General features: G+C 45.3%; 1 protein-coding gene across 1 annotated transcript in view; it reads right to left on the reverse strand.

Moving 5' to 3' along the window:
- Positions 1–13315, reverse strand: part of ELAPOR2 (endosome-lysosome associated apoptosis and autophagy regulator family member 2) — a 103617-nt gene that overhangs the window by 36342 nt on the left and 53960 nt on the right. The window lies entirely within an intron of this gene.

Genomic DNA, 13315 nt, shown 5'->3' on the forward strand with positions numbered 1-13315 from the left:
ACCACTGGTTGTCAGCACAGCGAAGACATTATTCAAAATCTGTGTAATTAAGGGAAGTACAATTAGGAGGTATATTCACAAAGTGCTTTTTTTTTTCTGATGTCTCTAAAATTATTTCCTCCAAACAGCTGTATGCTGCTTGTCCCCCTGTCACATCTCTGCCTGTTAAGGGAAGGTTATTCCCATTCTGAAAGAGACACCTGGGCAGTAGCTGAAGTCCTGCATGCCCACAGAGCCCCATGCCTGTGTCAGGAATCATAATTCCTGCCTGGACACTCATTTCAATGGCAGGCCATCCCACTTTCCCTCAGTACAATGCTGCATCCTGTCCTCTTTGAGACTGAACATCCTGGATGGAAAACAAATGAGCACTTTCTGCAGCCCATAGTACTTCCTACAATGTTTGCAGATTTTTTAACTACACCAGTCAAGCCAAAGCAGGATCCAGAGCAATGCACACAACTCACGTCCCAAGAAATGATGGGATTTTCTTCTGTTTCACACATGCCACATTGCACAGTGACAGATCTTTCATACACTCTCTTTGACAGACAAAAACTCATTAGCCTGAGAAACTGCAGGATGAGACCAGACTGGCAGCCAAAGTGGTGAAACTGGCCCAAAACAATGACGTCGGCTGAAGTCCCAGAAAATGTGGTTCCACAGATGTGCCAGTGTTTATCTAAGTGCAGAAAAACTTGCTTTATTGTAAGCACTTTGATTAACTCATGGCTGCATAAGATGAATCTCCATCTGAATCCAACTAACAGTTCTGGCTCCCATTTCTGTCCCAGTACCAGCAGGATTTCTTTCTGTAATTGTCCTTTGTGCATGGCACTGGAAAGCAGATTAAAGGTCTATTTTGATGGAGTGGTCTGCCAAAGGGTCATTTTTCCTTCTTGGTCCTATCAGCATACTCTGAATTTGAGACAGATTTCTAACCCTGTTGCTCACTGGTGATGGACCAAGAAGGAAAGTGGGCAGGATCCAGGCAGAGATGGGTGTGGGGTGGGAATAAACAAGGAAATCCTGCCATGATGGATTTCTGTGAAAGACTGACAGACAGACAGAAAATCCACCCTCAGTGAGGGCCAGTGGCACACAAGGTAGAGCTAACACCCCATCTGACTGACTGTGTGACCTCAGCTCAAGCCACAGGATCTCCCTGCACCTGGGGTGGGAAACAGCTTCCTTCAGAGATTTGGGCAAAAGCAGTAAACACATCCCTGTGTGTCTGAACTGTGACCACACTTTGTACAGCTTTTGCACCTTAAATATCTAAAGACATCCTGACTCACTGCTTTAGCATTATTAATAAATCTTGCTTTATTTTTTCCTTTTGAAGGGTGCAGAGAGAAGCTATCAGGAAGGGAAGCAGAAAAGTAAGCTCCCTCCTGACATCTTTGAATTCTTTAACAGTTTCTGTTTCAACAGTTGAAACAGAAACTGTTGAAACTGTTTCTTTTTTAAAGAAAGCTAAATATCAAGAAATTGAGTGTGTTGCTTAACCATTCCAGAACCATGAAATTCAACTAAGGAGTCAAGAACCGTGAGCAATTCACTGCTATAATGAAGATGCTGAGAGCAGCAGAGCCTCCTCTTCCATCACAGTGAGGCTGAGCAGAGATTTTTACTTTAGGTGAACTAATATATTTTAACCCCTTGCAAACTGATCATTTGACAGAAATAAAAGAGTACAAGAGATCAGGCCAGCTGCTGTGCAAGACACATCACACATCTCTCACCTTCCAGAAAATAGGTGAGCCTTTATTTTATTTTGGTGGGAAATTAGCTTCTTTCCTTATAAGAATTGTATTTAAAAGGCAGCAGCATTTCCCATCAAAACACATTCCCCTGCAAGCAAACTGGCTCTGAGCATGCCAGCTGCTTGCCAGGTTCAATTTGGGGCTGGATGTGGCTAATGGCAACATGAAGCACTTTCAACATTGGAACAGATGCAACATTTGGTCTCGTTCCAGCTGGAGAAGGGTGGGGAGGAAATCCAGTGTGTGGTGAGCATGAAGATGGTCTCCTCTCCTAGAGTCCCACAGCTTGGTCTCTCATCAAGGGGGAGACCAAAAACAGGGCAAACTTCCTTTAGTCTAAATTGCATCAGTTCAAGTGTTCATCCCAGCTGGACACAGGGAGATCAGTCATTTGTGGAGGGACAGAGCACAGACAGATGATCCATCCCAGGGGCATCCCAGGAACTTTTCCTTCCTCGTGGCTCCTCCAATCACTAAGACATAGCTGAGCACAGATGCATCAGTTCCCAGCAGCCACAGAAACAGCTGGAATTACTGCAGCTGTGTTTGTGAGGGTGACACACACAAGATGCTGCCAGCAAGAAGGGCTGCATCACAACTTAGGAAGTTAAGGAGTGATGCAAAGTTTTGGGAACACAAATTCTGTATTTTAGGTGTGTGCTCTGATTTGTCCTCCACTAAACCCTCCCTCTTCAGAATCCAGAGGAAAAATTATTCTTCCAAATTAGAGGAAGATTCTGTGAACACCCCTGACTCCAGAGTCCATTTGTTTAGGCATTTAATTTAATTTTCAGATAAACCATCTCTACTGAATAACTGGACATCATTATTTTCTGTCCCTCTCTAACTGCAAACTTTACTATTATACCTCTCAAATATCAGTTTGGGTGTTACACACCAACTTACACAGAGCAATGCACATTGTGAAGACTCAATGTGATCTTGCTTTCTGTGAAATGCATGAAAAGATTTCATTATTTGCCCCATCATGGGCATTTTAAAATTGGGAGAACATTTCCAGAGGCAGTTAGGAACAGCATGACACACTGTGGTTCTGGGTACACTGCTGCCTTTGGAGCTGATACAATTATTGGTGATTTGAAGCTGTAGCTTTCCTAAATAACTACAGAAGCAGGAAAAAAAGAAAAGATATTGTGGTTTGTGCAGGTGACTGGTTTTTCTCACAAAAAGATGTTGTAAAGTACAGTTTAAGTAGACATTGCCACAGGCAGCCACACACATTCCTACACACATGCAATAAAGCTGACAGCATATGCACTTAATAAAAAATTGACATGAGATCCAGTGCTAATAGCCACCACTGTACAAGCCTTGTCAAAGAGACCTCATTTCATTCTTTAAAAGGTTTACAAGTCACTTGATGAAGATGATAGAGTGGATGTGGCATTCACATTCTCTGGAAAAATCCCTTTGCCCAGGATTTTTCTCCTGGAAAGCTGAGAAGTCTCAGAGAAAAGGAAAACAATAATTATCTGATTTGCTTCTTCTGTGTTGTGCTCACATGTGGAATGTGTTTGGAGATTGTTTACCCACAGGTGGTTGTTTCATTGGATTCTGCTGTGAGTTGTTTTCACTCTTTGGCCAATCAGGGCCAAGCTGTGTCAGGACTCTGGAGAGAGTCAGGAGTATTCATTACTATCTTTTTAGCCTTCTGTAAGTATCCTTTCTGTATTCTTTAGTATAGTTTAGTATAGCATTCTTTAATAGAATATAGTAAAATAAAGTAATAAATTAGCCTTCTGAGAGCATGGAGTCAGATTCATCATTCCTCCCTGCTATGAGGGACCCCACAAATACAATAGAGTGGATGTCATGGATTTAGGGTTCCTAACACAGTTAGCTTAGTTTTGCATACCACTCAGATGAAGAAAGGTGGGGAACACCTTAAAGGGATTGAGAACTGCCTGAGTAATAGACCTCAGGTGGGGCTGTTAGAAACCATCCTTGAGCAGGGAGGAAGGGGGCAGTTCTGCCTGCCCAGGACTGAGTCTGATGGCTGCCTACATTTTTCTCAATGATCTGCAGGCAAAAAGAAAAGGAATGGTACCAGGATTGACAGGGGAGAGACTGTTACCAAGCCTGAGCCCACTCAGTGTGCTTTAGCAGAGTCAGAGGTAAAGACAAGCTGCTGAGGGCAAGGAGTGCCAGCCCTGCCTGCAGAGGGCTGAAATGTATCCCAGAGAGCAGCAAGCTGAGGATGACAGCAGACCCACCATTCATCAAGAGCTTCCACTGTCAAGGCATCCAAAAAAGTCACTAGTGAGATCTGGATAAATTCAGAAGGTGCAGGTAGAGATATGGAGGATGAAACATGGATTACAGGGAAGGAGATTGTTATAATGCTGCATATAGATGTGACTTGGCATTTTTATGAGGTCAGTACAAAACAAAAGGACTTCAAATGGTTTTAAAATTAGAGGTAATGTCCTCCAGTGAGAGATCTGAAGTGCTTAATCTAGTTAGTTTATCACAAGAAGATTGAAAGTCAACTTGATTAATATATAAGCATCTCCAGGGGGAGAAAACACAAGATCCTGCTGCACTTTTTAATCAAGCAGACAAATGCATAAGAAGAGCTACCTTCTGGAAGTTGAACCCAAACAAACTCAAATTGGGAATAAGGCACAGATTTTTAATAGGAGGAATGACTGACTGTTGGAACAATCTGTCATGGCGTGTGATGGACCCTTTGTCTCTCAAGTGTTCCATGCCATAACTGGATACCATATGGAAGAAAAGCTCATGCCAAGTACCCATTATCAGCCCCACCATCAGCCTGGCTGGGTGTATTTCAATGGTCTGTGAGGGTCAGACCAGCAAATCTAATCCAACCCCTCACTCTTAAACTCTGTGAGTCGAGATCTGTGGTGCCCTGCCTCCCTCCTAGGACACACCATGAGGACTGGGGCATCCTGAAGCAGGAGCCCTGCCCACGGTGTAACCACTTCCAAGGAGTGCTTGCAGTCCATCACTTGGCAGATCTGATTGCACTTTACAATGACTTTGCTGACATGAAAACAACTCCCCAGAGGGCAAAACAGACCATAAACAAGCTTGTCTCATTTGCCCTTTGACTGCAAGTCTCCAGGGTCACATTCTGTCTTTTAGTACTGTGGTGGCCCTCCTGGTGATTTTGGTGGACTAGGATCAATATTAGTTGGCAAATATCTCTTCTATTAAGTGACCATAACATTCTCACATTGCTTAACTCTCTGAAGCTGAGGATCAGGACAGGATTAGCATGAACAAAGATTGACAAACAGAGTAGATCCTCACATGTAGTTGGCTATTCAGCTTTTCCTGAGCTCTGAAACTTTCCTCTGGAGTGTTTTCTCATGTCAAGTATCTTTCAGATTCTGCCACACTGTGAGGGATCAGAATATTTAAGATTTCACCAGAAGATTAACTAAAGCTGTCTCAATACCCTTCATCCTCCAACACCAAACTATAATGTAATTATATGCTTTCCTCCCTTATGCAGCCCTGGCCTCTAAGTCTTCCCTCTTTCCTCATCCAGCTTCCAATCCCATTTGGACCCACTACTTCTACCTCCACCACTCTTCTCAGCAGACTTTTACTTCCAGACATTTCTTATTTAAAACTAAAACTAAACTATCTCAGGTCTTCTGTTTATTCTGTTGCCACTGAACATGTGCACAGTCATGTGTTTTCTTCTGTGTCTCCCTGGCTCTCAATAATTAGGATTAAAAAAAAAAAACCACACAGGACTGGATTTTACCAGGTTGTACAACATCAGAAAGGGATAGCAATTGAGCAGTTCTGCACAAATCAGTGAAAATACAAAGCAAAGATAATCTCAAACACTGGTTTTCCATCTCTCCCCTCTCCATTCCTGTGTTGTTCACCCAAAGCCCCACGATCTGGGATTCAGGTGATGTGCTGCCATCTCTTGCAGGCAGAGTCAGGCCTGAACTGTCTCAGCTTCCCATGGGCAAAGGTGGAAATGTGAGGCTGGCAGCATCAGGCAGCTGTGTCCCAGAACAGCTGCTGTTTTCAGCAGACACATGCCACAAGCCTGGAGGGGAAGACGTGGCCAAGGACAAGCACATGGAGGCTTTTCAGTGATACCCTGGGGCCTCGGGGTCCACACAACATGGAACCAAGGATCAACCCAAACACAGGATGAGGAGGGAAAAAAAGAGGAATACAAAGGATGAGAGTAAATCATTGCTTTATTATTAATGTTTCCTATAATCTTGCCAGCTTCAGAATGTCTTCTGTGAATAATTTATACAAGGCTTCTCCAATAGACTGTGAATAATTGATGTTCGTTTTCTTCAGTCATTTTTTCCCAATGTGTTACCAGGAACTAGACTGAATCTTAATTAAAAAAAAAAAAGTCTGTCTAGGCTGTTTAGTGTTGAAATGTGATCATACTGAAACCTGATACAACTTGGGGAAGAGTACCTTCTGTGGAATACCTTTGCATTTCATAAGAATACATAAGTTTTCCTTTTATCCAAAAAATAATGAAATACAGCAAAGCTTTTTTCAGTTCACCTCTTTTCCCCAGCTGGCCTGGCACGTAGGACACTTTATTATCACTTTGTTGCATCACTTGGACACTGAGAGGTGTGGGTTTGGAATGGAAATAATCAATTCACAGCCGTGTGGTGTAGAGAGCAGGAATGCAGCGATCACCAAGAGGTTAGGAAGCACATTTCCTACCAGGGTTTGAACAGCCATCCCAGTGGAGATGGCAGGAAACAGATCTGGAGGTGAGTGAGCAACTCTCCAGCCCCTACTGACTCCATCATGCATATTTTGATTGCTCATCAACCAAAGTGGTTCTAGTGCCATTTGATGTTCTCTGCACAAACACACAGTTCTTGCCTCTCATCCCTCTACCAAGCCATAACAAATCTCAAGGTCTTGCCAGCTGCTTTCCTCTTGAAAGAGAAATTAGCGATTCAGAGGAATTTCTTTTTAACTTTTTTAATTACATAGTGTACACAACCAAGGCGAAGAATTCATCAAAAGACTCCAAGGCCAACCTTTCTCCTCATAAACTCAGTACACACATCAACATGCAGTTCCCAGTAACTCTTCCCCAGAGAAGAGAATTAAATTCTGAGGGTTCAGTGCAAACTTTTCAGCTTTTTAAACTATTTACCTATTTTGTTTTGAATCTCTGCTTCAAAAAGCCAACAATGTGACTCATTCTGCAAAGACAGAGTCTTGCTCATGCACAAAGTAAAAATTCTGGAAAAAATACTTGTAAAACTGGGGAGATACCAGTAAAACATGGAAATGCCATGAAGTCTAGCCTCAAGCTTCAGCCCAGGTGAGAAACCTAATAGCATCAGTAAGACTCACAAACCTGACTGGAGTCAGGAACACGAATTAGCAGGGATGCTCAAAGAGGAACAGGAATAATCATCTGCTCAAGTGCTTTGCTAAATCACAGCCTTTCAGTAGCAACTCCCAAACTATGCTGGGCACACCCCTGCTAGCTGAACAGCTTTGCTCCATGGCAGCCCTGCATTAATATGTGTGTGCACACAAAATTTGCAGATGCCCACTGACTTCAGGGGAGTTAGAAGCAGGCCCAGTTCTTACCTGGGATATCCAACTTAACCAAAGACTGGGAGAACATCAAACTCAAAACCTTCATTTAAGTTTTCTGTTCTGAAAGAAAAATGCTAAAACTCCTGCTGTTCACTTAAATTGCCCTAAAGTGTTATAAAGTGTACAGCCTTAAAAAGGTCATTTTGCCTAATTGAGTCTGCAATTAGCAGGAAGATCCGTATCTCCTCCTGTGGTATCCTGGGAGCAGATTACACAAGTTAGAATACACTCAACAAACACAGCTCAGTAGCAATAAATCAGGTCACATTCTGCTCTCAGACTCTAGTAAAGCCCATTGTAATTGAGGACAGTCTATTTTCTGAAGTTGCTGGAGCTTTTCACATTTCTCATTTGGTACAGGCTCACACGACTCTCTTCAAAACTGAAGGACATTTCTGATTTCAAAGAAGTTGCTCCCACCTTAGTGGCACCAGGTGAAGGTGCACTTTGCTAAGCAGAGCCACAGAATCACAGAATCATTAAGGTTGGAAAAGACCTAAAAGCATCTAGAAAAAAAGATGTAAAAGCATCAGGTCCAACCATTAACCCAACACTTCCAACTCCACCAATAAACCACGTCCGCAGGTGCCACATCTACATGTTTTTTAACACTTGCAAGGATTCCACCACCTCCCTGGTGATTCCACCACCTCCCTGGGCATCCTGTTCCAATAATATGATCAAATTCTTCTATAGTATCAACTTTTTTTTTTTGGTCTCTTTTCTTAAGAAATCTTCCTGATTACAACTGGCATTTTGATGCTGACTATAATAATGACCCTATCAGCTCTTGAACACAGCAAATCCAACTCCTTTAAAAATGCTGTATTATTTTCACTATAATTTCTTTATTATGCTCACAGCACTATAAAATGAGCAGACATTTATGAGATGAGGTACAACCTATTCTTGCCTAGGATGGCAAAAAAGAACTAATATTCTGCGGAATAAGAGAGAATCCTTAATAACATATTAACATGGTATTAGCTCAAAATGTGAACCCTTTAAGCTCTTTTTTGGCAAAAATTCTGCTCAGAGATGAGAAAATCAGTGCAGCTGGGCACATGCTATAAAGGGAGGGAAGTGGCGGAAGGAAGTGGCGGAAGGAAGGAAGTGGGGGAAGGAAGTGGCGGAAGGAAGTGGCGGAAGTGGCGGAAGGAAGTGGCGGAAGGAAGTGGCGGAAGGAAGGAAGTGGCGGAAGGAAGTGGCGGAAGGAAGGAAGGAAGTGGCGGAAGGAAGTGGCGGAAGGAAGGAAGGAAGTGGCGGAAGGAAGTGGCGGAAGGAAGGAAGGAAGTGGCGGAAGGAAGGAAGTGGCGGAAGGAAGTGGCGGAAGGAAGTGGCGGAAGGAAGTGGCGGAAGGAAGTGGCGGAAGGAAGGAAGGAAGTGGCGGAAGGAAGTGGCGGAAGGAAGGAAGGAAGGAAGTGGCGGAAGGAAGGAAGGAAGGAAGTGGCGGAAGGAAGGAAGTGGCGGAAGGAAGGAAGTGGCGGAAGGAAGGAAGGAAGGAAGGAAGGAAGGAAGGAAGGAAGGAAGGAAGGAAGGAAGGAAGGAAGGAAGTGGCGGAAGGAAGTGGCGGAAGGAAGTGGCGGAAGGAAGTGGCGGAAGGAAGTGGCGGAAGGAGGGAGGGAAGGAAGGAGGGAAGGAAGGAAGGAAGGAAGGAAGGAAGGAAGGAAGGAAGGAAGGAAGGAAGGAAGGAAGGAAGGAAGGAAGGAAGGAAGGAAGGAAGGAAGGAAGGAAGGAAGGAAGGAAGGAAGGAAGGAAGGAAGGAAGGAAGGAAGGAAGGAAGGAAGGAAGGAAGGAAGGAAGGAAGGAAGGAAGGAAGGAAGTGGCGGAAGGAAGTGGCGGAAGGAAGTGGCGGAAGGAAGTGGCGGAAGGAAGGAAGGAAGGAAGGAAGGAAGGAAGGAAGGAAGGAAGGAAGGAAGGAAGGAAGGAAGGAAGGAAGGAAGGAAGGAAGGAAGGAAGGAAGGAAGGAAGGAAGGAAGGAAGGAAGGAAGGAAGGAAGGAAGGAAGTGGCGGAAGGAAGTGGCGGAAGGAAGTGGCGGAAGGAAGTGGCGGAAGGAAGTGGCGGAAGGAAGGAAGTGGCGGAAGGAAGGAAGTGGCGGAAGGAAGGAAGTGGCGGAAGGAAGGAAGTGGCGGAAGGAAGGAAGTGGCGGAAGGAAGGAAGGAAGGAAGGAAGGAAGGAAGGAAGGAAGGAAGGAAGGAAGGAAGGAAGGAAGGAAGGAAGGAAGGAAGGAAGGAAGGAAGGAAGGAAGGAAGGAAGGAAGGAAGGAAGGAAGTGGCGGAAGGAAGTGGCGGAAGGAAGTGGCGGAAGGAAGTGGCGGAAGGAAGTGGCGGAAGGAAGTGGCGGAAGGAAGGAAGGAAGGAAGGAAGTGGCGGAAGGAAGTGGCGGAAGGAAGTGGCGGAAGGAAGTGGCGGAAGGAAGTGGCGGAAGGAAGTGGCGGAAGGAAGGAAGGAAGGAAGGAAGGAAGGAAGGAAGGAAGGAAGGAAGGAAGGAAGGAAGGAAGGAAGGAAGGAAGGAAGGAAGGAAGGAAGGAAGGAAGGAAGTGGCGGAAGGAAGTGGCGGAAGGAAGTGGCGGAAGGAAGTGGCGGAAGGAAGTGGCGGAAGGAAGTGGCGGAAGGAAGTGGCGGAAGGAAGTGGCGGAAGGAAGTGGCGGAAGGAAGTGGCGGAAGGAAGTGGCGGAAGGAAGTGGCGGAAGGAAGTGGCGGAAGGAAGGAAGGAAGGAAGGAAGGAAGGAAGGAAGGAAGGAAGGAAGGAAGGAAGGAAGGAAGGAAGGAAGGAAGGAAGGAAGGAAGGAAGGAAGGAAGGAAGGAAGGAAGGAAGGAAGGAAGGAAGGAAGGAAGGAAGGAAGGAAGGAAGGAAGGAAGGAAGGAAGGAAGGAAGGAAGGAAGGAAGGAAGGAAGGAAGGAAGGAAGGAAGGAAGGAAGGAAGGAAGGAAGGAAGGAAGGAAGGAAGGAAGGAAGGAAGGAAGGAAGGAAGGAAGGAAGGAAGGAAGGAAGGAAGGAAGGAAGGAAGGAAGGAAGGAAGGAAGGAAGGAAGGAAGGAAGGAAGGAAGGAAGGAAGGAAGGAAGGAAGGAAGGAAGGAAGGAAGGAAGGAAGGAAGGAAGGAAGGAAGGAAGGAAGGAAGGAAGGAAGGAAGGAAGGAAGGAAGGAAGGAAGGAAGGAAGGAAGGAAGGAAGGAAGGAAGGAAGGAAGGAAGGAATTCGGACTCTGCAGTGTAAAACATGCAGCATATGGTCAGGCTGGCAGAAGAGCCTGATGGTGGCCACAAAAACAGACTGCAGCGCAGTGTCAGCAGGAGCACCATGCCAAGTGCTGTTCCCACTGCCAAATCTCAAAAAGTCCCCATTAAACACTGCCTACAGCCCCACAACAAAGCAAAGGGCTCCCAGAGATCCCAGCCATCAAGGGGTGCAGGAAAGGGCTTAGCCCTAAAGGAAGCTGCTCCCAGGGACTGCTATCAATATTTTCCATTTAAAAAGCCAAGCAACTGCCCTGATGGCAGTGATCCTTATCAGCTAAACTCCCTTCCTGCTATCAGACTCATGAAGGGATCAGAGGGAGATCTGCGGTAATTAAAAATGAAGGAGATCAAATTAGTAAAGCACATTCCCAACTGTCAGGAGTGATTCAGAGGTCTGGATTCTGCTGAAGGAGGATCTGTCTGCCACTGCCACCTCCCTGTATGTACCCGACCTCCAGAACAGTATTGGGAAGATGCCCAGAGGGGATACCTTAAATGGGAAGCAGAGGAGAGCCAGAATAGCTCTAGGAGTAATAAATATTACCTTTTCCCTGGCCAAAATCTTTCTGGACTTTTAATGCATCTCTTCACAGGAACCCTTGCAACCATGATGTGGCAGCATCAAAAATGTGACTCAGCTCTGAACAAACAGAAACCTGAGAGAGGTGCCCAAGCAGTCTGGTGTGGCCATGACACAGGTGACACAGATGTGGCCAGCCCCACAGGGTGATCACTGAGGTACCACACCATGCTGAATGGGAAAACACAGGCTGCAGGGTCTGAAAGTGGTGATGACTGGAGCCCCACAGAGCAGGGAGAACAGAAAAAAATAGAGGGGAGTGAAGTACAGAACAGGGCACGTTGCAACTGCAGAGCTGCCACTGCAGCATCCCTCATGTATCTGGGTCACTGCATAGCAGGACTTCCTACATCACCACAAAAATCTCTCATGTGAGCCTCCTCCTTCCTTCCCACCTACATGGGAGAGGTGTGGAGGGCAGGAGTGCAGCAGGAGGGGAAGGTGGATCATTGTGCTGCTCTGTGCTCATGGAAAGAAAAAAGCATTAAAATGCTTCTCCTGGTAACCAGGCCACAAAGCAGTCAAAATATGACAGCCCTGTCTGCTGACGACACTGTCTTCTCTGCAGTTAAGCTGTGCTGATGAAGTTTCTGAAGTCTCAAAAATGGGGTAGAATCCTGGCAGGTTTTGGAGCCTACAGCAATTTCAGGGAATGTTGAGGCTGTGCTCAGCAGGACACAGTCAGCTGTGATTTGCAGGTTACTGTGTGCTTCAAAATGCAGCAGAGCACAGAGACATCCAGCCTATTTTTAAATGGTTTCATCCAAATGAGAAGCAATAAAACACAACATCCTGAACACAAGCACATCTCAGGACACCAACTGAGCTCTGATGCCACAGTCCAATTGCTCCAGATATGGGAAGCACCTGAACTAACAAATTTTTAGCAATCTCCAGTGTCTTTCCACTCCACTGGAGGCCACAGTCTAGACATATTTACAAAGCAGGAGACATTTAACATATTGTTATGTCATCTTTCAAATTTCTAGTTCAGGCACAATTTAAAGAGAGCGACTGCTGAGCATTTGGAAGAAGGAGAGGTTGGCACACTATTCTCAGGATTCAAAATTAATGACAGCCTGCACATCACTTCTCTTTTCAGGGAGCAGTAAAGATCAGTGGCAGATATTCTCAAGGAGCAGCATTTCTGAGTAGAGGGAAACAACTGCAAACATTGTGAAGTCAGCAGTGATGGCAGATGTGCTCCAAAAAAAATCACTTTCTCATACAGATTCCCTCATACCATTGTGTCCACTGAGGGCTCTACCAACCTCAAGGAAACAAAAAAAAAAGCCCTAAGAACTCATGCTATTTCACAACTGCAACTGCTATACAAGTGCAATCCTCTCTTAAAAGCAGAGACACAGTTGGCCACAGGATATCTCAGGACTAATGGATGCTGAACACAACTTCTGAAGATAGCAGACCTCTGGAAGGGGGAAACTGGAAGCTGGAAATTGTCCTACCCAGAGTGATTTTACTGTAGGCCCTGATTCTGCAGGTTGAAAGACCAAAGAGAAACCCAAGGGGACTCCAGGATTCTGCCAAATGCCAGAACGAGCCCCAGTTCCTATGTCCTGGCATAGGCTAGGACCTGTGAGATGAAGAAGAATCATAATTAATTTTTAGAATATCCAGAAAGACTCAGCTCAGAGGATATGGCATAGTTCTGGCATTTCTTCATAGACCTTGGGATAAAATAGCACCATGCCTGAGAGAAGGAAGGCATCTCAAGGAGCCATTAATGTCAGTTGTGTGCAAACCCTGGCCAAGCCTGCAGCACAAATCTCACTCTGCACACAGTCCACAAAGAATACAACTTTAGAAGCCTCAGATAGAGAACCTTTTGTTTTCCTTAGGCTGCAGAAACTCATGCTTTTGATGTAAGATGTCCTTGGTACAGCTGCTGCATTGTCAGATGAGACAGAAGCCACCAGCTTAGAGAATGTGACAAGGAGATATATCCGTCAGCATCTTCAACACAACTCATCATCAACAACAGACCCCACGTGCAAACTCCAGAGATTTGTGGGGCAGTCACTTTTCAAAAGATGTCTCTCCCAGTTTATCCCACCCACTGGAGAATGGACTGTCAGACAAACCCTAAGCTGGTTGAAATA

Source organism: Agelaius phoeniceus, chromosome 5, assembly GCF_051311805.1.
Source record: "Agelaius phoeniceus isolate bAgePho1 chromosome 5, bAgePho1.hap1, whole genome shotgun sequence".
Classification (NCBI taxonomy): Eukaryota; Metazoa; Chordata; class Aves; order Passeriformes; family Icteridae; genus Agelaius; species Agelaius phoeniceus.